At 44.2% G+C, this 25,281-nt stretch overlaps 1 long non-coding RNA gene across 2 annotated transcripts in view; it reads left to right on the top strand.

The window, feature by feature from the left end:
- The window catches only part of LOC103316629, a 76,923-nt gene that overhangs the window by 27,642 nt on the left and 24,000 nt on the right, over positions 1-25,281 (top strand). Inside the window, exon 3 of one of the 2 annotated variants that reach the window (XR_001728872.3) lies at positions 2,245-2,376. The exons of the other annotated variant lie outside the window; for it this stretch is intronic. This is a non-coding gene — a long non-coding RNA (uncharacterized LOC103316629). Of the gene's footprint in view, positions 1-2,244; positions 2,377-25,281 lie in introns of those variants that run through there. 2 annotated transcript variants of the gene reach the window in all.

Consider the following 25,281-nt stretch of genomic DNA (forward strand, 5'->3'; position numbering starts at 1 on the left):
GCTATATCGTACGCTCGACTTTTGTTTTGGCATCGCTGCATCGGGAGCAACTGCTGGTTTGCACCGATACAACGACCTCGACGTTTCAGCGCCTGAAACTTTCTTCCAACGAGTCGCGTCGCACGTATGCCTTGATAGTGCGCCCGTACGCATGACCGAGATTCGATGATCTTGAGTCTAAGTCCAGAGATAGAACTGCGGATAAGATTCATATGCGCACTTTTGCGGAGAGATTCGCGCGAATGCGTGAGATGCGCCGACGATTCGGCGGCACCTATCTCCGTCACGCCTCGATAGGAGATTGTAGAGAGATGCTGTAATCGCCCACGCGTGTATTTGCATGAACTACTATATATATTTACCAAAGAGAAAAGCGAAGAGGCTAAGCCAGCACGGCTCATCTCGTTTCGGCGGGAAGAGCTTTTTCGTGTCGCTGCTGCGCGCCCGCCGAAAGTTTAATTCCGCTGCTTATCCCCGCCATTTGTTTCCTTCCGGCGCAGCGCCGCGGAGTTTCTTTTCTCATCAGGCCTGAGAAAGTGCATGCGCTAATCCATGTATATATTATATATACATACCAGCGGGCGCGTCCTTCTTAATTTTCTCGTCTCCCTTGCGGAGAAGCCCTCGGCGCCGGAGTTAAAGCAGATGTGGTATAATACGGGTGCTCCGCGGTGCAGCGTCGAGGGTTTAGGCGCGATAACGCGCACTGAATGAAAAACGCGTCGTCGGATACGGCCTTTGTGCCGCTTCGTTACAGTATTAAAATGCAACCCGCCGATATTCGCAAGCAGTCGAGCACTCGGCGGGATCAGCTCGCAGTTTCAATCGGGCACTTCTCCTTGAAGCGTCGCGTCATCGTCGCATCCCTTTGCGATATCCTCCTTCCGCCCAAGGCAGAGCTTATAAAGCGCGAGAGTATACAGCAGAGCAGGAGCCAGGACGCGTAAGAGGCCGGAGAATCCGCAAGAGATACTTCCGTTTGCCGGCGCGCAAGCCGGAGAGGAAATCAATAGCGTTGCTAGGGCCGGCCGGCGAGAGTGTGTAACCGGCTCAGCCGCCGCTCGCTCCGATCGCTCGCTATACCTATATACTCACACACAGACCGGCGCGCTTATTTTCACAGCCGAGAGCCGCTCTGCTGCAGGAGGCCGCGATGCTCATTCGGTGGCAATATAATGCTCATACGCCGGCTCGCATTTACATAGAGAGTGGCATTTCTCAATTACGCTGATAGAATAGGTGCACACTGGGCGGTGCTCGCTGCCCGCGATCCACCACGCGCACACGTAGGTGTGCGCAGCGATTTTTTAGCGGGGATCTTCGACGGTTTTGTGCCAGTCAGCATACGCGCATGAGTTATGCTGATTATCGGGACGCGTTATTGGAAAACGAGAGTACGGCGCGTGGAATTTTTTCATTTTTCTTTCTCTTTCTGCGCCTAACAGCCGGGCCGTAAAGCGTTTCCCAGTAGCCGAGCAGAGAGCGTTATTTCGTTTTAAATGCCAGGTCAGAGTAATCACGTGTATTTTACAGCGCTCTCAGGCCGGCAATTCTTTTCTATAAGCTGTTCCACTTTATCTCGATAACATCATCGCTGCATTGTCCGCAATTTTAAAACGTTCCGTGAACCCAATTAGAAGAACAAGGTGTAAAGCGGAGATGATAAAAATTTCTCATCAAAGTGGCAGCAGCAGCAGCAGCTCACGTTTCATCGCGCGAATGAATATCGTCGAAAATGGCCGGTTCGATTAGCCTTCAGTTGAATCGTCACCAGAGCCGCGAATAAATCAGCCGCAGCGCCTAACAAGTGCCTGTCCGCGCCGATTCTAAAGCGACGCGAAATTGCCCGACAGACGCGCGCGCGTGTGCGTGAACCTGTGGGATGGATGCGGATGCCACTACGAAGCTTCATTCTCTCTCTCTCTCTCTCTCTCTCTCTCTCTCTCTCTCTCTCTCTCTCGTAAACGGCACCGACGATTGAGCTGCATCATGTGGGTTTTCTAAAATTTATATAAATAATAATTATGTTTGCGTATAATAAGGGGATTCCAGACTCGCGCAGTGAGATGAAAGAGTTTCAGTCTTTTTTCGAATTCCCGGTGGATTATTGTGATTATTTATAGGTTTCTAGCACCCTTGAAACTTGGAAACTAAAGTTTTTGTGCTTCGGATTTACGTTTATTATAGTCGTTCCCGTAAACACTTTAAAAGCGAGTGCCTAGAATCCGTCATTTTTTCTGCTAGGTGGGTAGAATACGTACTAGATACTGCGTGGAAACTCCTCCCACGGGCAGACGGACTCAAGCGGCACTCGGCCGAATCTGCAAAATATTCTGGCGAAGGTAGGAGGACGCAAATGTGAGGTTAACAAAAATAAGCATGATTAAGTTCGATTTAATTATTAATTTAATTTATTATATTCAATACTTAACTAACTATAGATTCAAATTTTATTTCATGCCCGCCAGTCCGAAAAAAAGTTACCTTACTCCCGCATAATAAGTACGAATAACACGAAATACGTGTTTGTCTCAAAAGGTTATTTTAGTCCGTCCTATAGGGGGGAGCCTTGACCAAGCGGCAGGTATGTGACCCGAGAGGTGGAGGGGAATAATGACATTGGCGCCGAACTCAGGACCCCTGCAGCGACGGACAATTTTGATTACCTAGATAAGCGTCGGCTTAACGCCCATAGGTTTTAGAACTATCATAACCGTTAAGTCCTGACCATAAAAGCATTACAATATTGCGTTGTAAAAATATACTTATGACGAGACGTGCTTCCGTTTTCCCGGCTATTTATCGTCTGGACGATTTTCCCAGAATTTGGGAAGTGTTGAAACCCGCTAGCAATAATGAGCATCTTTCGAATCAAGAAATGATTTTGAGCTCAAACAATAGCTTTAATCTTCTACCAGGGTAGGCTCAGAAAAATTTGGGTCTGTCGGCTACCGAGAAGGCCTGCGCAGAAACGGCTAAAAATTCTGACAAAGGTAGGAGGACGCTAACGCGAGGTTAAAAAAAATTAGCGTGATTAAGTTCGATTTAATTATTAATTTAATTTATTATATTCAATACCTAACTAACTATACATAATTTATATGATACGCCATGTACTACATGACACTTCAGCGAATCAAGTCATCAACTTTTATCGAAATAAATCATGCTTTCTAAGTAAATGCATTAATAGATATTATTTATATCAGCATTGCAATAGTGCAAAATATCTTGCCTAACAAGACTTGACAAAAAATATACTCATTTAAATACTCATTGTGGCTTGTCGAGTACGCATGCCATGAAATTTCACATTGTGCTTAGCATCAGTTTTAAACTACCAAGTCTCAAAAGAGAAATAGTCTTTTTTAGTGAATTATTCTAATTGGCTGATTTGCAAGGTTGACTTCAATCACTGATGCCAAGCGAAATGAAAAATTTTCATTTTACCGATAAGCAACATTGAATGTTTCAAAAACAATATGTTGGATGCGGTTTATTTAAAACAAAAATTTTGCACATTTCTCATGTCAATGTAAACAATATTTACTAGATTAACATTATTGCAGGTTTTTTTAAATTAATTTGTCATCTTACGTACATAAACGAGATTTATTTATTTATCGACTTAGATTTCTGAAATTGAAGCATTATGTATTTACATAATTTGTCAGTGTTTATCCTACATTACATTATCTAAAGACTTATTCTATAAATTATCGGTATATACATAGTTCCTAAATTAAAAGTCTAGTTTTCGTCGTACATTTCGAGGAGCTAGACTTTCTGGTTCTTCAATCGCGCGTTTCGAGCCCTTTTTAACAGTACTTGCTTGACAGAACCGTTCCAATTCTTCGTGGTCCATGTTATGTTGCTGTTGTTCCTGCTGCTGCTGCTGTTGTTCCTGTTGCTGCTGCGGCTGCGGTGGTGATGATAGTTTCATCTCTGACATTTGATTGCAGATCTGGTTAAGCCGCCTTTTAACTTTTCGTTGTACGCGACTGTTTGTTGGCGACGGGGTTTTAATATGCATCTTACTTTGCACATTGGTAGCCAATCTTGAGATTGGGCTAGTCGATTCAACGCTAGTTTTGGAGGTCATTTTGGAGGTGTTTATTGGTAATGCTCCAACGAGATCCAAACGTCAACTGATTACAGCCGCGTCGAACAGCCGTACTTATACCCATTATAGGATGGGCGAGGTCTCATTAGGGGTCGTAAGGGAGGGAGTGTCATTATACTGGAGATGTAATTTTTGATGGGTAGAGTGACAATATGACTGGTTTAGTGTCAATAACACGGATCTTTTCTCGAAATGACGAACATTTCTCAAATCGTAATAAGTAAAGAACATATGTTTTTTATTTTCTTAGCCAACAAAATTTCTTTTGAAGCATTAATTTTTGAATAATTTATTAGTGTATATCTTACGTTACTATTTAATAGGCCCTGGTGCAAAATACGTCATAATTTCTGACTGCGAAGTTCTTTGCAGTAACGTCTGTCCAGATAGTTTTGCTCAGATTCAGCACTCTGGTAGAAAATTTACCAGATTTTCTGCCTTGGTTATTATTAGTCCTACATTTGCAAGAATAAAGTAACTTTATTCCCGCAAATGCGCAAGAAAAATTATTGATTTAAAAGTTTGTTATATTTTCTGAGAAACTAATAAATTTTTGGAAAAATGTACGAAATTTCAATTTTAGCCCTCTTTGCGGGCAAAGAAAAAGGAAACTCTTGCAGGGCAAAAAAAAACCGCTGAGCAGTATAAAATGAAAAACGCCTGCCGGGCAAAAATAACGAAACACGCCCGCTAAAATTTTATTTCGTTCCCGCCAGTCTGAAAAAAGTTACTATACACCCGCTTAATAGGTACGAAAAACGCGAAATACGTGTTTGTCTCAAAAGGTTATTTTAGTCCGTCCTATAGGGGGGAGCCTTGACCAAGCGTCAGGTATGTGACCCGAGAGGTGGAGGGGAATAATGACATTGGCGCCGAACTCAGGACCCCTGCAGCGACGGACAATTTTGATTACCTAGATAAGCGTCGGCTTAACGCCCATAGGTTTTAGAACTATCATAACCGTTAAGTCCTGACCATAAAAGCATTACAATATTGCGTTGTAAAAATATACTTATGACGAGACGTGCTTCCGTTTTCCCGGCTATTTATCGTCTGGACGATTTTCCCAGAATTTGGGAAGTGTTGAAACCCGCTAGCAATAATGAGCATCTTTCGAATCGAGAAATGATTTTGAGCTCAAACAATAGCTTTAATCTTCTACCAGGGTAGGCTCAGAAAATATGGGTCTGTCGGCTACCGAGAAGGCCTGCGCAGAAACGGCTAAAAATTCTGACAAAGGTAGGAGGACGCTAACGCGAGGTTAAAAAAAATTAGCGTGATTAAGTTCGATTTAATTATTAATTTAATTTATTATATTCAATACCTAACTAACTATACATAATTTATATGATACGCCATGTACTACATGACACTTCAGCGAATCAAGTCATCAACTTTTATCGAAATAAATCATGCTTTCTAAGTAAATGCATTAATAGATATTATTTATATCAGCATTGCAATAGTGCAAAATATCTTGCCTAACAAGACTTGACAAAAAATATACTCATTTAAATACTCATTGTGGCTTGTCGAGTACGCATGCCATGAAATTTCACATTGTGCTTAGCATCAGTTTTAAACTACCAAGTCTCAAAAGAGGAATAGTCTTTTTTAGTGAATTATTCTAATTGGCTGATTTGTAAGGTTGACTTCAATCACTGATGCCAAGCGAAATGAAAAATTTTCATTTTACCGATAAGCAACATTGAATGTTTCAAAAACAATATGTTGGATGCGGTTTATTTAAAACAAAAATTTTGCACATTTCTCATGTCAATGTAAACAATATTTACTAGATTAACATTATTGCAGGTTTTTTTAAAATAATTTGTCATCTTACGTACATAAACGAGATTTATTTATTACCGACTTAGATTTCTGAAATTGAAGCATTATGTATTTACATAATTTGTCAGTGTTTATCCTACATTACATTATCTAAAGACTTATTCTATAAATTATCGGTATATACATAGTTCCTAAATTAAAAGTCTAGTTTTCGTCGTACATTTCGAGGAGCTAGACTTTCTGGTTCTTCAATCGCGCGTTTCGAGCCCTTTTTAACAGTACTTGCTTGACAGAACCGTTCCAATTCTTCGTGGTCCATGTTATGTTGCTGTTGTTCCTGCTGCTGCTGCTGTTGTTTCTGTTGCTGCTGCGGCTGCGGTGGTGATGATAGTTTCATCTCTGACATTTGATTGCAGATCTGGTTAAGCCGCCTTTTAACTTTTCGTTGTACGCGACTGTTTGTTGGCGACGGGGTTTTAATATGCATCTTACTTTGCACATTGGTTGCCAATCTTGAGATTGGGCTAGTCGATGCAACGCTAGTTTTGGAGGTCATTTTGGAGGTGTTTATTGGTAATGCTCCAACGATATCCAAACGTCAACTGATTACAGCCGCGTCGAACAGCCGTACTTATACCCATTATAGGATGGGCGAGGTCTCATTAGGGGTCGTAAGGGAGGGAGTGTCATTATACTGGAGATGTAATTTTTGATGGGTAGAGTGACAATATGACTGGTTTAGTGTCAATAACACGGATCTTTTCTCGAAATGACGAACATTTCTCCAATCGTAATAAGTAAAGAACATATGTTTTTTATTTTCTTAGCCAACAAAATTTCTTTTGAAGCATTAATTTTTGAATAATTTATTAGTGTACATCTTACGTTACTTTTAATATTTAATTTAACTTTTAACATTTAATAGGCCCTGGTGCAAAATACGTCATAATTTCTGACTGCGAAGTTCTTTGCAGTAACGTCTGTCCAGATAGTTTTGCTCAGATTCAGCACTCTGGTAGAAAATTTACCAGATTTTCTGCCTTCGTTATTATTAGTCCTACATTTGCAAGAATAAAGTAACTTTATTCCCGCAAATGCGCGAGAAAAATTATTGATTTAAAAGTTTGTTATATTTTCTGAGAAACTAATAAATTTTTGGAAAAATGTACGAAATTTCAATTTTAGCCCTCTTTGCGGGCAAAGAAAAAGGAAACTCTTGCAGGGCAAAAAAAAACCGCTGAGCAGTATAAAATGAAAAACGCCTGCCGGGCAAAAATAACGAAACACGCCCGCTAAAATTTTATTTCGTTCCCGCCAGTCTGAAAAAAGTTACTATACACCCGCTTAATAGGTACGAAAAACGCGAAATACGTGTTTGTCTCAAAAGGTTATTTTAGTCCGTCCTATAGGGGGGAGCCTTGACCAAGCGTCAGGTATGTGACCCGAGAGGTGGAGGGGAATAATGACATTGGCGCCGAACTCAGGACCCCTGCAGCGACGGACAATTTTGATTACCTAGATAAGCGTCGGCTTAACGCCCATAGGTTTTAGAACTATCATAACCGTTAAGTCCTGACCATAAAAGCATTACAATATTGCGTTGTAAAAATATACTTATGACGAGACGTGCTTCCGTTTTCCCGGCTATTTATCGTCTGGACGATTTTCCCAGAATTTGGGAAGTGTTGAAACCCGCTAGCAATAATGAGCATCTTTCGAATCGAGAAATGATTTTGAGCTCAAACAATAGCTTTAATCTTCTACCAGGGTAGGCTCAGAAAATATGGGTCTGTCGGCTACCGAGAAGGCCTGCGCAGAAACGGCTAAAAATTCTGACAAAGGTAGGAGGACGCTAACGCGAGGTTAAAAAAAATTAGCGTGATTAAGTTCGATTTAATTATTAATTTAATTTATTATATTCAATACCTAACTAACTATACATAATTTATATGATACGCCATGTACTACATGACACTTCAGCGAATCAAGTCATCAACTTTTATCGAAATAAATCATGCTTTCTAAGTAAATGCATTAATAGATATTATTTATATCAGCATTGCAATAGTGCAAAATATCTTGCCTAACAAGACTTGACAAAAAATATACTCATTTAAATACTCATTGTGGCTTGTCGAGTACGCATGCCATGAAATTTCACATTGTGCTTAGCATCAGTTTTAAACTACCAAGTCTCAAAAGAGGAATAGTCTTTTTTAGTGAATTATTCTAATTGGCTGATTTGTAAGGTTGACTTCAATCACTGATGCCAAGCGAAATGAAAAATTTTCATTTTACCGATAAGCAACATTGAATGTTTCAAAAACAATATGTTGGATGCGGTTTATTTAAAACAAAAATTTTGCACATTTCTCATGTCAATGTAAACAATATTTACTAGATTAACATTATTGCAGGTTTTTTTAAAATAATTTGTCATCTTACGTACATAAACGAGATTTATTTATTACCGACTTAGATTTCTGAAATTGAAGCATTATGTATTTACATAATTTGTCAGTGTTTATCCTACATTACATTATCTAAAGACTTATTCTATAAATTATCGGTATATACATAGTTCCTAAATTAAAAGTCTAGTTTTCGTCGTACATTTCGAGGAGCTAGACTTTCTGGTTCTTCAATCGCGCGTTTCGAGCCCTTTTTAACAGTACTTGCTTGACAGAACCGTTCCAATTCTTCGTGGTCCATGTTATGTTGCTGTTGTTCCTGCTGCTGCTGCTGTTGTTTCTGTTGCTGCTGCGGCTGCGGTGGTGATGATAGTTTCATCTCTGACATTTGATTGCAGATCTGGTTAAGCCGCCTTTTAACTTTTCGTTGTACGCGACTGTTTGTTGGCGACGGGGTTTTAATATGCATCTTACTTTGCACATTGGTTGCCAATCTTGAGATTGGGCTAGTCGATGCAACGCTAGTTTTGGAGGTCATTTTGGAGGTGTTTATTGGTAATGCTCCAACGATATCCAAACGTCAACTGATTACAGCCGCGTCGAACAGCCGTACTTATACCCATTATAGGATGGGCGAGGTCTCATTAGGGGTCGTAAGGGAGGGAGTGTCATTATACTGGAGATGTAATTTTTGATGGGTAGAGTGACAATATGACTGGTTTAGTGTCAATAACACGGATCTTTTCTCGAAATGACGAACATTTCTCCAATCGTAATAAGTAAAGAACATATGTTTTTTATTTTCTTAGCCAACAAAATTTCTTTTGAAGCATTAATTTTTGAATAATTTATTAGTGTACATCTTACGTTACTTTTAATATTTAATTTAACTTTTAACATTTAATAGGCCCTGGTGCAAAATACGTCATAATTTCTGACTGCGAAGTTCTTTGCAGTAACGTCTGTCCAGATAGTTTTGCTCAGATTCAGCACTCTGGTAGAAAATTTACCAGATTTTCTGCCTTCGTTATTATTAGTCCTACATTTGCAAGAATAAAGTAACTTTATTCCCGCAAATGCGCGAGAAAAATTATTGATTTAAAAGTTTGTTATATTTTCTGAGAAACTAATAAATTTTTGGAAAAATGTACGAAATTTCAATTTTAGCCCTCTTTGCGGGCAAAGAAAAAGGAAACTCTTGCAGGGCAAAAAAAAACCGCTGAGCAGTATAAAATGAAAAACGCCTGCCGGGCAAAAATAACGAAACACGCCCGCTAAAATTTTATTTCGTTCCCGCCAGTCTGAAAAAAGTTACTATACACCCGCTTAATAGGTACGAAAAACGCGAAATACGTGTTTGTCTCAAAAGGTTATTTTAGTCCGTCCTATAGGGGGGAGCCTTGACCAAGCGTCAGGTATGTGACCCGAGAGGTGGAGGGGAATAATGACATTGGCGCCGAACTCAGGACCCCTGCAGCGACGGACAATTTTGATTACCTAGATAAGCGTCGGCTTAACGCCCATAGGTTTTAGAACTATCATAACCGTTAAGTCCTGACCATAAAAGCATTACAATATTGCGTTGTAAAAATATACTTATGACGAGACGTGCTTCCGTTTTCCCGGCTATTTATCGTCTGGACGATTTTCCCAGAATTTGGGAAGTGTTGAAACCCGCTAGCAATAATGAGCATCTTTCGAATCGAGAAATGATTTTGAGCTCAAACAATAGCTTTAATCTTCTACCAGGGTAGGCTCAGAAAATATGGGTCTGTCGGCTACCGAGAAGGCCTGCGCAGAAACGGCTAAAAATTCTGACAAAGGTAGGAGGACGCTAACGCGAGGTTAAAAAAAATTAGCGTGATTAAGTTCGATTTAATTATTAATTTAATTTATTATATTCAATACCTAACTAACTATACATAATTTATATGATACGCCATGTACTACATGACACTTCAGCGAATCAAGTCATCAACTTTTATCGAAATAAATCATGCTTTCTAAGTAAATGCATTAATAGATATTATTTATATCAGCATTGCAATAGTGCAAAATATCTTGCCTAACAAGACTTGACAAAAAATATACTCATTTAAATACTCATTGTGGCTTGTCGAGTACGCATGCCATGAAATTTCACATTGTGCTTAGCATCAGTTTTAAACTACCAAGTCTCAAAAGAGGAATAGTCTTTTTTAGTGATTATTCTAATTGGCTGATTTGTAAGGTTGACTTCAATCACTGATGCCAAGCGAAATGAAAAATTTTCATTTTACCGACAAGCAACATTGAATGTTTCAAAAACAATATGTTGGATTCGGTTTATTTAAAACAAAAATTTTGCACATTTCTCATGTCAATGTAAACAATATTTACTAAGATTAACATTATTGCAGGTTTTTTTAAAATAATTTGTCATCTTACGTACATAAACGAGATTTATTTATTTATCGACTTAGATTTCTGAAATTGAAGCATTATGTATTTACATAATTTGTCAGTGTTTATCCTACATTACATTATCTAAAGACTTATTCTATAAATTATCGGTATATACATAGTTCCTAAATTAAAAGTCTAGTTTTCGTCGTACATTTCGAGGAGCTAGACTTTCTGGTTCTTCAATCGCGCGTTTCGAGCCCTTTTTAACAGTACTTGCTTGACAGAACCGTTCCAATTCTTCGTGGTCCATGTTATGTTGCTGTTGTTCCTGCTGCTGCTGCTGTTGTTCCTGTTGCTGCTGCGGCTGCGGTGGTGATGATAGTTTCATCTCTGACATTTGATTGCAGATCTGGTTAAGCCGCCTTTTAACTTTTCGTTGTACGCGACTGTTTGTTGGCGACGGGGTTTTAATATGCATCTTACTTTGCACATTGGTAGCCAATCTTGAGATTGGGCTAGTCGATTCAACGCTAGTTTTGGAGGTCATTTTGGAGGTGTTTATTGGTAATGCTCCAACGAGATCCAAACGTCAACTGATTACAGCCGCGTCGAACAGCCGTACTTATACCCATTATAGGATGGGCGAGGTCTCATTAGGGGTCGTAAGGGAGGGAGTGTCATTATACTGGAGATGTAATTTTTGATGGGTAGAGTGACAATATGACTGGTTTAGTGTCAATAACACGGATCTTTTCTCGAAATGACGAACATTTCTCAAATCGTAATAAGTAAAGAACATATGTTTTTTATTTTCTTAGCCAACAAAATTTCTTTTGAAGCATTAATTTTTGAATAATTTATTAGTGTACATCTTACGTTACTATTTAATAGGCCCTGGTGCAAAATACGTCATAATTTCTGACTGCGAAGTTCTTTGCAGTAACGTCTGTCCAGATAGTTTTGCTCAGATTCAGCACTCTGGTAGAAAATTTACCAGATTTTCTGCCTTCGTTATTATTAGTCCTACATTTGCAAGAATAAAGTAACTTTATTCCCGCAAATGCGCAAGAAAAATTATTGATTTAAAAGTTTGTTATATTTTCTGAGAAACTAATAAATTTTTGGAAAAATGTACGAAATTTCAATTTTAGCCCTCTTTGCGGGCAAAGAAAAAGGAAACTCTTGCAGGGCAAAAAAAAACCGCTGAGCAGTATAAAATGAAAAACGCCTGCCGGGCAAAAATAACGAAACACGCCCGCTAAAATTTTATTTCGTTCCCGCCAGTCTGAAAAAAGTTACTATACACCCGCTTAATAGGTACGAAAAACGCGAAATACGTGTTTGTCTCAAAAGGTTATTTTAGTCCGTCCTATAGGGGGGAGCCTTGACCAAGCGTCAGGTATGTGACCCGAGAGGTGGAGGGGAATAATGACATTGGCGCCGAACTCAGGACCCCTGCAGCGACGGACAATTTTGATTACCTAGATAAGCGTCGGCTTAACGCCCATAGGTTTTAGAACTATCATAACCGTTAAGTCCTGATCATAATAGCATTACAATATTGCGTTGTAAAAATATACTTATGACGAGACGTGCTTCCGTTTCCCGGCTATTTATCGTCTGGACGATTTTCCCAGAATTTGAGAAAGTGTTGAAACCCGCTAGCAATAATGAGCATCTTTCGAATCGAGAAATGATTTTGAGCTCAAACAATAGCTTTAATCTTCTACCAGGGTAGGCTCAGAAAAATTTGGGTCTGTCGGCTACCGAGAAGGCCTGCGCAGAAACGGCTAAAAATTCTGACAAAGGTAGGAGGACGCTAACGCGAGGTTAAAAAAAATTAGCGTGATTAAGTTCGATTTAATTATTAATTTAATTTATTATATTCAATACCTAACTAACTATACATAATTTATATGATACGCATGTACTTCATTCGCGATTGAAGAACCAGAAAGTCTAGCTCCTCGAAATGAACGACGAAAACTAGACTTTTAATTTAAGAACTATGTATATACCGCTAATTTATAGAATAAGTCTTTAGATAATGTAATGTAGGATAAACACTGACATATTATGTAAATACATAATGCTTTAATTTCAGAAATCTAAGTCGATAAATAAATAATTCTCGTTTATGTATGTAAGATGACAAATTATTAAAGAAAAAGGTTTAATGATAGTAATCTTCATAAATATTTTTTACATACGCATGACAATAGTGCAAAATGTTTTTTTTTAAATAAACTGAACTCAAAATATGGCCAAAATTTTAATCACTGATGCCAAGCACAATGTGAAATTGTATATTTGCGTACTTGGCAAGCCACAATGCGTGTTCTAATGAGTATAAATATATATTTTACATAAATTATTTTAAAATAATAAAATTTCACTTAAAATTGGGTTTGGTTTTGTTAGACATTTTGCACGATTGTAATGCTGATATAAACAATATCTATTAATTTATTCTGTTATATAGCATGATTTATTGCGATAAAAGTTGATGACTTAAATCCCTCAAGTGTTATGAAGTGCATGCGTATCATATAAACTTTGTACAGATAGTGATGTATCGAATATAATAAATTTAAATATTAATTAAATCGAACTGAATCATGCTGATTTTTTTATCCCCACATTAGCGTCCTCCTACCTTTGTCAGAATATTCTGCAGAACCTGTCCGAGTACTGTCCGAGTCCATTTGCCCGTGGAAGGAGTTTCTGCGCAGAATCTAGGATATATTCTGCCCAGCAAGCAGAAAATTTGTCGGATTTTAGGCACTTGCTTCTCAAGTGTCTACGGGATCGACTATAGTAAACGTTCACTTTCCAAGTTTCAAGGGTGCTTGAAGTCTATAAATAATCACCATAATTAACCGGGAATTGGAAAAAGATTCTGCGCAGAATCTCTTAGCAGATGCGAATTTTTCTGGACCGAATCTGGGCAAAACTGTCTGTGCAGACGATACCGCGAATTAACTGCTTTGCCATAGATTATAGCGTACCATTTACCAAGTTTCTTGCAATTCAAATAATCGATTCAAACATTACAAATTCTTGTTCGCAGAATGTCTCGGTTACATTCATTAAAACTTTATGCTTTGCGATAAGACGGCCTCATACACACAGTATGAGCGCGTACAAGTTCACGTCGCTTTATGCATAATAATCTAATTACACATTCAGCGTCTAAATGTGAGCAGAGTTGCAGGGATATTGCGAGCAGTGCTCGTGGAAAATCAAAGTTCTGAAACGCGTGCAGCTCCGCAGCGATTATGCGCCAAGGAACTTGCGATTTCCAAGTTGGTAAGACGAGCCGCCGTTCCGTATCAGTCTTGATTGCAGTTGTGTGTACTCGTTACACGCTTAGTTCACGCGGATACGCGTTCCGATTTCAATACTTAAAACTATTCACCAGAAAAATGTTAAACCACGATCCATCGCGTAACGCAGTCGCACAATACGCAATCATTCGTCCGAAAAATGGCTCTCGCGAACCCATTCACACACCGGCTGTTTTCCGCGCGAGTTTTCCCACTGTCATCGGGTAAACGCTCCTATTCAGAACATCCACACACCCCAGCATCGACACGTGTTCGGCACACACCCATATCACCAGCGATGACTGTGCGACGCCGCAAGCTCATTTCCAAAATCCAGCCGTCCCTTTGTCCTGTATCTAACAACTTGCTTTCGCTTTTCCCGGGATGTACAATGCAACGCGCCGATGATCAATCATGAACAGGCGCGCGACAGTTGGCCGACTAACAAGTGCACATTGTGCGCAACGCACATGTCGCGTCTTTGCGGAGGATGCGCGTATACGTATAGTCTATACGCGGCGTGTATATAATACACAGATTTACGGAATCGGGAGAGATATTTATTGCGGCTTTATGAATCTTTTATTTTTATTTGTAGCGCGTTATATTCGAGGGTGACCGCCTGCGGATGGACCCCTCGGCTTGGGAACATTGTAAGGATCTGGGGGGTTGCCGCTCCCGTTTTCTCATGCGCATATATTTTTTCCATCTACTGCGTAACGCACAACGACAGACTGCGCCGAGTGCGTTATATTATGATCCGTGAAGATAAGCCGAAAGTTCTTATTATTCAATCGTCGAAGGTATAAAATCACGATGATGAACTCCGTCCAATTAACTACCGCGCAGAGGCGAAAAATACAGCGCAGGGCTGGCGCGCGAATACAGTCATCATTTTCTTGCTCGCGTTCGCGCGATTTTTCCCAGGCTGTAATACACACTAGCTCCTACACGAGAGAGAAAGAGCATCACGCGCGAGAACGTGCCGAGGATTTACAGGCTTTCGACTGGCTGAGCCTAATTAACGTTAATTGGTAATGGGAGAAGAAGCAGTAGCAGCAGCAGTAGAATAGAAGAAGAAGAAGAAGACGAAGATGAAGGCGCACAACAAGCGGAAGAGATCGGCCGAGTCAGATTGATGTGTGATCAAGACCCGCGACCTCTCATGCGCGCCTTTGACTCTCGGCGCTTCTACATAGACACAGGATGTGTGTCTTCAGCTCCGTGCCGGTGTCGATCGGTGTGCAGCCGGCGAAATTAGCCCGGACGCTGGCGGATTAGCCTGCTTTATTTCGTTATGGTACGATTTTTAGAAACAACTATAAACATCGCGTACGTCTAATAATCCAGATGAAGAGATAACGCATCCTGTTATATTATTCTCAAATTAATTGCGCGGCGCCCGGCCCCGCATCTCGCTTCATTCAAAGACTCATTGATTACGCTCGATTTAAATGTATTGAATTCGGAGCCAGCTTATATAGCGAACAATAAATTCGTACGCGCTGACAAATTTACGAGCCGGTAATGAATTATTACGCGCTGGGCTTCCAGCAATTATTGCGTTAATCGAGCTCTCGCGCGAATCGCCCTTTTAACCACTCGTCTTTTATTCGCTCCATTTACGCGCGAGCGCTTTCATAAATTCATATTCAAGATCAGATGATATCTTGATTAAGCCTCTTAATAACTATATAAATGCGCGCTTGGCATTGTATCGCCTCGGCATTTGCATCTGGCGGCCCCGTCTCTCTGTGATTTAATATCTTTTCGTAATAGTTATTTCAATCTGCCGCGAGTGAAAAATTCGCCGAGAGAGAGAGAGAGAGAGAGAGAGAGAGAGAGCGACGGCGGACGCATCGAAATTCAATATCGAGCTGGCGGCGGAAAGAGAGCAGCACTCTCTCTCTCTGTCTCTCTCTCTCGCCTCCGCAATATCAATAAAACTTTATCACTCAATTACTCGGGGAAATAAAGCACAAACCGAATGATAATAATCGCTGCAGCATCGTTCGAGCAGTGCCCGGCCGCGCCGGAATAACTTATTCCGCGGCTCGTCGTTCTCCCGCAGCGTCTCGCGCTGCACCAGCTACTCCGCACTGCGGGGCATCAACCGGCGCGAAATTTCATTTCTCGATCTTCCCCGTTTCTTTTGCCCTTCATTTCCTCTCCCCCTTCTCTCTACCTTCTGCTGCAGTCCGATTGATCACGTAGCGCAAAGATTGATAATAATTGGTCGCTTCCTCGTCGCGCGCGCGCGCGCGCTCTTCCTCCTAATTCTATCGGGGAGAGAAAGAGAGAAAGAGAGGATGTTACAAGATTGTAGCGGGCGATTGCATCCACGCCGCAGAGAGCCGCGATGTGTATTAGTGTAGCATCAATCGGTGTATCAGCGCGCCTTGTGTATAACTGCGAAAGATTTTATATTAAGTAATAAATCGGCGGGGATCGGTCCCGACGATGCTCCGAGTTATTAACGGTACAACTCTGTGGTACAGTTTTTATGGACTCGGAGCGAGACTGCAGCGCCGATTCCCCGCGCGATAACAGTAACCGTCCTATGCTTTTGTATAATGCCATTCAATGATGACTCTGGACTTTTTGTCGGAGGAAACTGTGCTGCTCGATATTGTGATTCCGGGGAGTCTGAAGAACTGGTCCTGTTACGCATGTCCGAGAAACGAGGAAAATATGGACAAAGGCTAACTACTAGTTAGGAGAATTCAAGCCAGTCGAAAACTATACATCTGCGGTCGAGTATTCCACAAAGAGACGAGCGCAGGCAAAAATATACGCCAAAACCTATCCGCATACGGCTTTCTATTGTTTTGTCCGCCGAAAGCTCGCAGTATAAACAAGCGCGCCCGCAACAATACAGAGAACGAATACGATACACCCCGTGGCAGACAGCCCGCGAGTATAAGTTGAGAATTTTCTCTGCTGAAAAACCATACCTGCGCGCGCGCGGCGTGTCGAATAACCCCCTTCACCTGCGCGAATCCGTAAATATACAGCGGAGTTTATCTTTTTCTCTCTCTCTGTACACACACGCGCAGATAGATACCGCGCGGGTGGCATTCGAGCGGAATAGTTCTCGAGAGCCGAGTTTCGAATTCGATTACGCTTCGATTCGAGGATACACGTGCAGTATACAGTATAGCTATACCGACGGCTTTCCTCGATTCGACAGCCTTCAGATTTTCCTCGCTACGCACGTCGAATTCACTTTGCGATACAGGCCGCGACGAGAGAGCCGAGCTGGGGAAAGCGGAATTACCGGGGATGAAGAGATTTATCCGCGGCCCGTATACACTACTGCACCCCGTGAGCTTAGGAAATTTATTTTGCAACTTGCAGCTCCGAGTTCATTAATGGAGCCGACCTGCGCATTGGGTTACGAGGCTCCGTGGGAAAGTTTGCTTTACTCTTCTTATACACGCAGGGAAGTTTCATTTCCCCCGCGGTGTCCCCGTTTATCAACCTTTGATTAATCCAGTCGTCCCGTCGAGGCGTCCAACTTTTCGTCGAAACTCTTTGATATCCGCACTGCAATAAAACGAAAGCACCGACGCGCGGCTAATAAAAAAAGCCTCGAGCGCGTACGATTATCGTCCGGAAGATTTTCCATTCGTCCTCTCGCATAAAGTGCGCGCATCATCCCCCGCGCTGGAGAGCCGTCGGGGCGCAAAATCAATAGCCCGAGCGCTCGAGGAGAGACGCGCGCGTATGTGTAGTGTACTGATGGCAAGTCCCCTACACGCTTCTCTTGCGGTAGGTCGAGTCGAGTATTGAAAGAGAGCGGAGCGGCCCCTCGTGCAGCTCTCGCGCACATATAGTTCTGCGCGACTGCCCCGCAGGCCGAGGATTATACCCCCTCGACGCGACGCAAACACGCCGAGTCCGCTTAATGAGTTTGCTCGCTCTACCTGTCATCTTAATAAATCATTTGTCACTTGCAATCGAAACGCTCCATTAGGTTGCCTTTATCCGGGGCCTGTGTCCGGCGCAACGTGTGCATACTCTCCGTCTCTTTCTCCATTGTCTCGCGTTCCGCGGCGTTTCGTTCGCCGACGCTTGCGCTGTTTTTCCAGGCTCTTTCTCGTCGTTCTTGTTTCTTTTTGCGTGTTTTCGGGCTACATACGAGGCCCTTTGTGCAGAACTGCGGACAAAAGCTCAGATTCGCGAGTCGCGTGATTTTTTGCATCAATCATATTTTCCCGCGCAGCCCGGATGCGGAATCGCTCTTCCGTGAAGATCGAGCCATGCTGATACAGCGAATCGCGTAAAAGATGTACAGATCGACTTCTCAAAGTGTACGAATAATAGCACATACAGCTCGACGAAAGGAGTTCACTGACTCATAACAGTACAATGCTTAATACAGACATACAGGCATACATCAGGCCCAGAGCACTCGCTCGTCGTCCACCCCCTCGCGTCTCGGCCGATAGTCTCGCGAAACACTTCCTCAGCTGCTGGCGACTCGGTAATCCCAAGGAGAATCCATTAAAAGCTCGTTGTCCCAGCCAAGTGGAAACGGAAGCAGCCGATGCAAATGAGTCCGAATAAACGGAGGAGGGACGTTGACGAGAGTGGTGGAGAGCGCGAGAAAAAAAGGAAAAGAAGCGTCCATATTTTCACGGGTTGCCGCGCGTTCCGGCACTTCGCGCCCGGCTCGTATATCCCCGCGGGAGAGTCCTGCAAATAGCCCGCAAGATTAACGATTCGCGTCGAACTGCCGAAGGAAATTACCGCCGAGCTAGCACCTACTTCAGCGGCTTATATTATGTACTTCTGCTCCTTTTTTCCCAACTTTTCAAAGCGAGCGCGTACAGATAGACAGAGAGCTATTTTTAGCTTCGCGCGTGCGTATCAGATTTTATTCCGCGGGAGTGTAAACGTGGAAATCGAGTGCGGAATAAATTTTCTCCCGTAATTGTGCGCAAGCGAGATCTTACGTGAGAGAGAGAGAGAGAGAGAGAGAGAGAGAGAGAGAGAGAGAGAGAGAGAGAGAGAGAGAGAGAGAGAGAGAGAGAGAGAGAGAGAGAGAGAGAGAGAGGACGCTCGGGAAAATACGCCGGGTGAACTCATTTTTATTTTTAATCCGATGCGCTAAAGATCGATATTGTTTACGAGCGGCGCGCACTTGTCGTCGTAAATACGAGGGTATTTGCTTAGTCCGAAGGCTGTGGATAATTTCCCTGATTTATCAAGCACTGCATGCGCATAAATGCCGCGACTTCGTCAGGCGCGATGACTGTTCGCGCTATAATCTTCTCTTCTCGCTAAGGCCGACGTCTACACACGCGCGCACATCAGTCTCGAATTCGGGAGGGTTGCAATTTGTAGTGAAAAATCGCCGAAAATTGGATCGAAATGACTTCTTCGGAACTGGGAGGTGAACGTCCTCTCGCGCAGAGAGTCACCCCCGGGCGATTCGACGATTCGACATTGGGGGTCAATTACGGGATCAATCGCAAACACAGGATTTTTTTCGCACCGAGAGCCATCCCAATTTCCGGAGCACGCGATCTCGAGACAAATCGAGAGCCCGACGCGCGATCGGCGCACACCTGGCGCTGCTATATGCTCACGGCGTGCGAATGTGTGTCTGCTACACATCGGAGAGGGAGCCGGGAAGGAGAGAGAGAGAGAGAGAGAGAGAGAGAGAGAGAGAGAGAGAGAGAGAGAGAGAGAGAGAGAGAGAGAGTGAGAGAGAGAGGGAGAGAGAGAGAGAGAGTAAGTGAGAGGTGCAGATGGACAAGGACCTGCAAAAAGGAGCAGCTCGGCCGCGTATACACACGGCCTGGCGGGGCAGTGTGCGTGACCAGCGCCGATGGTTCATCGAACTCGGCCGCAGTTAGGACTTACGTAAAGGTCAGCCGAGTTCAAGGACTCGCGGCGATCCGTGTGCCATCCTCGCGCACGCTCTCTTTCCGAGACTCTCTACCGAAGCGCAATTATGCCGTGCGTCGTACGGCCGCAAGAGGGTGGTTTCGCCTTTTCTCTCCACGGGAGACACGTGTGCGTCCGTTTCGCGGGGAATACCCGGGCGAGCGTGTATAGATAAATCGGTAATTAGAAACCGTGTAATCTCGTTTATTAGATTTGGATGTTTCTTTTGTGTATCGTGCCATATCGCGCTCGCTGGGTATTACCCGGCTCAAAGGACACTTTGTTCGCTCGAGCCGATACAGTTAGCCCTTCTCGCATTGAATCGCAGAAATCGAATTCCGGCCCGAATTCTTCTCGCGCAGCGGTACCCGCTCTGACATTCTGCTCCTCCCGGACCACCCAGGCGCGCGCGCGAGCTTGAGAAGCTCTGCGGATCGAGAAATTGAAATTCATCCTAGTCGCGCCGTTACTCTCGAAAAAGCGCGCGCAGATCGAAAAGCCCGCATGTACATGGTACAAAATATCGGTATATAATCGCAAGAACATAGCACAGCTGCGGAGCCTCGTTAAATCCATACGGCTCGACTTCTGGCTCATTACCCGCGATCTTCTTCTCCGTTCTTCTTCTTCATCAGCGCTGGCTATACACACTGTTCCGGGGGTGGCGTCGCGCACTTTGTAAGTGGCTCGCCGTAACAAAGTGTAATGGCTGGACCCGTTCGTCTTCCTCGCGCTCGAGCGCGCGATCGTTTAATGACCCGCCGCGCGCGCACGCGACAGGACACGAGAGGGAGAGAGAGAGAGAGAGAGAGAGAGAGAGAGAGAGAGAGAGAGAGAGAGAGAGAGAGAGAGAGAGAGAGAGATCGACGGGGATTAGCTTACGCTTCAGCGATGGGAAAGCATCGGCTGCCCAAGGTGAGTAGCAGTTGTCTTATTCTTCTTCAGCCGGCGAGCCGGCGAGCCTCTCAATGGACCTTCTGTCTTCCTCCGGGCGCGCACACTCTATACGCGCTTTTTGCTAGGATACACGTATACACCGCGCTGCTCTTATCGCATCTCGCACGGAACGCTGAGCAGGAAGATAACCGCATTGTTTATCCATATTAAACGACGCTCGTGTGTGTAACTTTTGCCTCTGGAACTCGGCCTGGAAAATTCAACCGCGAGGAGGAATAAAAGAAAGGCGAAACTGAAACGCGTGCGCGCGCGGATTTCCGAGCAATTAAAAAGCTTCGAAGAAGAAGAAGTGTGTACATGCTAACGCGAAAAGGGCAACGTCTTTTTTCCCCATGGCCGGCTAAGCGTGGAGGCGTCGGCAGCCCTGCTCGGATGCGCCCACGCCGTGTACGCGCGCACACACACACACACACTCGCGGCTCCGAAACGCGATCGGTCTCTCCGTGCTCTCGCAGCCGGCGTACTTCCATACGTATGCGCGTACACGCCGGCGTTGCCTCGATCATAATGGCTCAATTCATTCGGACAATGCGAGAAAGAGGGAGAGAGAAGAGCCATTATACGGTATTATCGCTGTAGCGCGCGAGCAATCGAAACTGCCGATTTTTCGGCGCCGCGGCGCGTTTTCTGCATTTTAAGCTGCTCGTCCCTCTCTCGAACTGCACACGGCTCGCTCGAGAGTAAGAGATTTATTGGGTGCGAGCGATGTGTCCTTTACGGCGCTACTGTTGTAACGACGCTCTTAGCTTTTGTCCCGCGCGCGAGCGCGCCTTTATTGCGGAACTGATTTTTTATGCGCGTCGGACGTGTGGGATTGAGCGATCGGCTGAAAAGCGTGACTTTATTGGGCCTCGTTATACATCGCGGTCGAGTATCTTGCTTATTCGAATATTTTTCGGTGAATCATTACTGAGACGCGCAAAAAGTAGGCGAGACTCGCGCGTAATCATTTTTTGCCGACGCACGAGGCAGATTTATCCCACACACGCGGAATGCAATTTAAAAAGATTCTTTGTTGTGCGCGATTTCTAGGATAACGCGATGCAAAGCGGCAAGGCTACCACGGCAGCAGGTATGCTTGTAGACTCGGAGATACCGATCGAACGCCAATTTTTCACGGTCCGTGATTGCTAAACGTCTCTCCGACCGAGTCCAAGTGCCTCTTCAGGAGGCAATTTAGATTTTTTTCGTCTCAATTTCGCTTGAGACAATGAGGGGGTGCGATTATGACAGCGGTATTAAATGCAGTAATACATTTAAATACTTCCATCCATCGAGCCGCTGCAAGCAACTCACGCACTCGATGTAATCGTTGGCCGTGACGTCTCGCGGTCTATACATGTAAGGTAATGCGATGCACGCTGCATATACCTGTGTACGCGAGTCCGTAAAAATCCTCGATTATTTCGCGGCGTTGATCGTGTTTCTCGTAATGACTCCTAAGCGGCTCCCTCTCCGCAGCAGCAGCATTCGAGGAACGGGAGAAGGAAGTGCGCGCGGAGATTGATGAATCGCATTCCGCGTGGAAATGATCGCCGCCTCGTAGTCGTTCCCGGGATCTTTGATGACTATTCGAGTTATTTCTCGCACCTCCTCGATGGAGATCACGGATGGAGATTTTCCGCGCGCGGCGGCCGCCTAGAGCGACGCTATCACGGGATGCCGATTTCCGAGGAAGTCGATCCGAGATTTATGCCCGGCGATCGTTATTCGGCTACTGTGTGCGTTATCCTCATCTCGCATGTGCGCGCCGGCGGTGTTCTTGAAAGAATCGAGCGATCGAGGAATTTTCGTTAGAGGGAGAGAGAGAGAGAGAGAGAGAGAGAGAGAGAGAGAGAGAGAGAGAGAGAGAGAGAGAGAGAGAGAGAGAGAGAGAGAGAAAGAGTAACGATCCCCGCCGGATAATTAATGTCAGGCGTATCAATGCAAAGCCAAACATTTTCTCTCGCCCCATTCACCGTCATATTCATAACGCGGTGTCGTGTGCTCCGTGGAGTATACACACCGCGCAGTAAAGAGCCTCGCTCGCGGTCTGCCCCGGCCCCGGCATCTCACATAATAAAGGCGAAAATTTATACGCGCCGAGCTTTCGTTCAAAGCGAGCGTATGTCCTTTACGCCATCTTAAATCACGGCATTAATAAGCTCCCGGGAGACTTCGCAGTCTCCCATACAGCGGCCGCTGCTGTATATCCGAGAGGAATTGAAATGACTTTTATGAAGCTATCAGTGCGGTCGCCAACGTGATTTCACGGCTTCGCCTTCTCTCGACGCTCGTTAAAGTCAATTTGTCCGCTACCACGCTGCTGCTGTTGCTGCTACTGCTGCTGATGCCTTTTAGCGAGAGAGCTGTGGGTATAGCGCGTATGTGTAGCTTCCATTTCTCCGGGAGGGATATATAATCGCGGACGCGCTGATGGCCAGGAAAATTCTTCGCCCCGAGAGCGCGTGTGCAGCTCTGTCCTGCGGTGGCCTTGACTCGTCTTGAAGAGATGCTCCTGGCATTATAGCTACGAGTTGGCCATTTATTTACGCGCAACGATTCGGCTTACGGTAATTCCTCTGCTTACGTGTCGTCAAAAAGATCGTCGGTCGCAGATAAAATTTCGTACGTTCCTCTGAAATACCACAACTCGAGCTCGCCGGCCTGCGAATTCGAGCCTCGTAAGCGGCATTTGGTGAGATATTCATTTATAACTGTGTGCCGTCGCGCGAATTGATCGATTAGAACATCGCTGCGGTTATCATACGCAAAAAGCGTTAATGCTAATGCTATCGTCGTCGAAAAATCTCGATACAGGGGGGTTATAAAAAAATCGCAAATATGTGCCTTTGCACGAAGCTGTGGATCAGATTTTTGCACGCGGCGAATCTTCCGAAGCTTTTACGCACTGCAGGAACTAACCTCTCCGCAGCTAGCAGTTGCGCCCATAAAGCAACGACTCTCCTAATTAAGTTGAACGCTCGCGTCGGCCGTAAGTCAATACACTGCGCGCGGACCACTCGGTGAACGGGTCACTGCACGCGCTGTCCCCGGTATATATGTAAAAGCTACAGCCGTCTGCGTTTCATTAGCGCAGCTTCAAGTCAAGGTGGACGCGAGAGGGGAAAAAGTTATTCGCACCAGCGAGTCTGAGCATCCCACAAGTACGAATTCAGCGACGGGACGAGTATATAAGCTTTGCGGTTTTAGAGAAGATGGATCGTTTTTGAATAAACCGGCGCCAGCGGCGCAAGGTCGGCGGATCCTCTGTGCGTGTGCGTGCGTGTGTGTGTGTGTGTGTGTGTGTGTGTGTGTGTGTATAGACTTCTAGACGAGAGCGAGGCTGGTTCCTTTTTTACGCAAAGTTCATCCGAGCTGGCTACGGGTTGTTGTTTCATTAGCGGAGGTATAATGCGCGAAAAATATGCGCCTCTTACGTTATATTATACTCTATGCAGCTGAGGAAGTAGTTTTCTGACGCGTGCATAGCTTAATTTTGCAGAGTGTGTAATAACTGGGACGCGGCTTCGTTATTACAAGACTCACTCTCGCTATCCGCATTACCGTCATTACGTCTGTTGTTTTTAATTCAAAAAGCTATGTTATAATAAGGGATCGCGAAGCCTCGACGAACAAATAACCATCGGATACGCTGTTGTATGTATACAGACGCTCGGTGCATTATTGAAATGCGAAAACACACACACACACACACGAGCCTTTCCGCGCACAAAGGTTTGCATAGAGGCGCGCGTCGGCGGTGCATTTTCCCAGAGTTAATTGCAAGTTAATTGATGGTCAAGGCGAGCAATTTACGCGGAAAGAACGTGCGAGCGGCGTCAAGCACGCGCTCTCGCTTTTGGTATCACTTTGGAATAGGTTCCGCAACGACGCGCCGCAGTTACGAATGAAGAATCCCGCGCCATTCTTGAAATATACGTGGAGGAACGTCTCCCCGCTGCAATTTCTCGCTCCGTTTGCCTCGCGGCTTTTCCACTCTCCTCTCTGCAAACACACACGCGCGCTTTTTTATTCACCGCGCGCTGCCTCTGTTCGCTCGTTCGCTGTATGCGCTGTGCACCGCGAAAATTCGAATCGTAATTTTCGAACGACGACTAATTGATTCACACTTCGCGAGGCACACGGGAGGTACTGCGATCCTAAATGAAATTGAGAGGAGAAAAACTCTAGTGCGCAACAACGCCGCCCGCTGCATCTCGGGCATTAATTAATAAACGCAAACTGAATTACGCGAAGGAGGTTGAGAACCTCGTGTTAACGACTGAAGCTAATTAAAAAAAAAACATCGGCGGCGGCGGCAGCGGCCGTGATGATGCAGACGGAGAAATTGCGCGCCGCGCGTTGCAATTTAACGTTTCAGGGAGGATCTTAATAAGGGTTAAGCGTAGTT

This window comes from Nasonia vitripennis, chromosome 2 (genome assembly GCF_009193385.2).
Source record: "Nasonia vitripennis strain AsymCx chromosome 2, Nvit_psr_1.1, whole genome shotgun sequence".
NCBI lineage: Eukaryota > Metazoa > Arthropoda > Insecta > Hymenoptera > Pteromalidae > Nasonia > Nasonia vitripennis.